The 2252-nt window shown below is 43.9% G+C and overlaps 1 protein-coding gene across 1 annotated transcript in view; it reads left to right on the forward strand.

Moving 5' to 3' along the window:
• The first annotated feature begins 1712 nt into the window (after nucleotides 1–1712).
• Nucleotides 1713–2252, forward strand: part of LOC109377606 (zinc finger protein 658-like) — a 27589-nt gene continuing 27049 nt past the window's right edge. Inside the window, 1 exon segment of the mRNA XM_019634012.1 lies at nucleotides 1713–1772. The gene's annotated coding sequence lies outside the window, so the exon portion shown is untranslated.

The raw sequence follows: 2252 nt of genomic DNA on the forward strand, positions 1-2252 counted from the left end.
TAGTAATAACATATCATTCCTTAATTGTACAAAACATACCACACTAACGTAAGGTGATAGTAACAGCAGAACTGTGTGTGGGGTGATGAGAGGAGGTATATGGGAACTCTTTCTGCTTTCTGCTCAATTATTCTGAAACTTAAATCTGCTCTGAAAAAGTCTACTAGAGAGAAAAATTATGTTACTGTGTCCATATATCCCTAATTTGATGTGTGTACACATTAAGTTTCAAGAAAGGTTTACCTATAGAAATGCAAAATTGATACAATAATTTTATTATTTGGGGTTGTGTTTTCATATATTACTTGTGTCATTTGAACAGCTAGATTATTGCCTCCCCACCACCACTCTGCTGGTCACAGATGTTAGTTACTCTTTTATGTTAATACTGGCTCCATTTTGTAATTTCTGTTCTATTTCACAGCTGTGAAACAGCTAGTTGTGTGTACCTCTCTTGGGAGCTTGATTTTAAAAGGTACATTTCTGAAGGGGCATTAAACTCCCTAACTTCTCTCCATCCCTCCACATCCCAAGTGTTTTCCTGTGTATTAAAAAGAAATTCAAACACTCCGAATAGTAGAAATACTAAAATAAGCATCATATACACATATTACGTAGATTTTATGGTTCTTAACCTGTTGCCATATTTGCTTTCCCTAATTAATTTGCTTAATTTAAAAAAGTACATTACAAACACGTCATATTTGTAAACATATCAGTATATATATATATATATATATATATATTTAAAAATAACAATTTCCTACATCGTGCAAATATTATCGCACATTCCAAGGTAATGGTTAATTTTCCTTAATATTTCTAATATCTAGTCCATATTCATGTTTCCCCAATTGTCTCTTGCTGCTCTCATGCTGGGGCTCAGCTCCTGGCAGAAGAACGCAGGATTTGGTGAGGCCAAAAAGGAACAACAGAGCCAAACACAGGGGGTTCATACCACTATATTATAATCTCCATGAGGCTGGTCGAGACAGGAGAAGCAAACATCCATCAATACCCCAATAAGGGGTCTTCCGGCACCACAGACTCGCGGGTGGCTGGGTGAGATACAGGAAATAAAATCGGCAGGATCTGCACCATCCCAGACACCCTTCCTTGCTTGCTAACGCAGCAGCAGTTATATGCAAAACAATATAGCTAATAGCCAACTGGTTACAGCTGATGGCCATCTAAGAAGCTAACCAGCACTTTTCCACGTGAGGCCGAGAGCCTGGAAAATGCCCTCCTACCTCTTTCCCAAAACTGCTGTTGTTTTTCCAACCAGGATCTGATCGAGAACCACGCTTTGCAATGTGTGGTTAGGGCCTCAACTTAAAGTCTAAACCATCTGGGGACCCAATTAAAGCCTCCAAGGGTCACGTCCAATTGTCAAGTCCGCCAACTGACTAATACAACGAAACGCAGCAAAAATTACTTCCTGCGGTTTCAAAGTTTCATGGGAAACGTAGTCTTCAAAGTGTGGGCTTATCGCGCAGCCCTCTGGAAATGTGTCTCACTCTGCGCATGTGCACACTAGTCCCGCCTCCTCCAGGCGGCCCTGTCCACACTGAGAGGGACAAGGTCTCGTAGTCGGTGGGTCTTTGCAGGAGCAGAGGCCCCGGAACCAGGGTGCGAGCACTGGGAACCTGCAGGTCAGGTAGACTGGTGTCTGGATCACGAGAGGGGTAAGTCCTGGGGACCTCCAGACGGGCCCTCCCCTCCCCCGTCCCTGTGTGCGCGCGGGGTCGGCCCTGGCGGAGCCGGCGGCGCAGGTGGGGCTGAGTCCTGGTCAGGAGAAGGTGCTCCGTGCGGCCCGGTGCGGGGGCTGCAGGTGGCGGGAGGGGAATGCTCCATTGTGATGTTCACGGTTAACTTGAGGCTACTAATATTGGTTTTCGCATGTATTCTGAGAATTAGATGAGGTGTGATCTGCAAAACATTTTGTGAAATGCTTGTAATCACTGTAAGGTGCTATCAAAAGAAACTTTGTTCCCTTCATTTATTTCATTTAACCCTCACAACAATCCTGCTTGTCGATATAAACATGCCATTTCCCAAAGTGAAAGGACAATCCTGGCGTGCAATGAAATACCCCAAGGGCACAAGCTGGTAGGTGAAGAGGTAGGACACAAATACAGATTTTACTCCCCATCTCTTGCTCTTTCTTTCTTTTTTTTTTTTAATTTTTTATTGGGGAATTGGGGGGATGGGAACAGTGCTGGGGAGTTGGGGGAAGGGGAACAGACAAGTTG

The sequence above is a fragment of the Hipposideros armiger genome, unplaced genomic scaffold (assembly GCF_001890085.2).
Source record: "Hipposideros armiger isolate ML-2016 unplaced genomic scaffold, ASM189008v1 scaffold_1477, whole genome shotgun sequence".
NCBI classification, from domain to species: domain Eukaryota; kingdom Metazoa; phylum Chordata; class Mammalia; order Chiroptera; family Hipposideridae; genus Hipposideros; species Hipposideros armiger.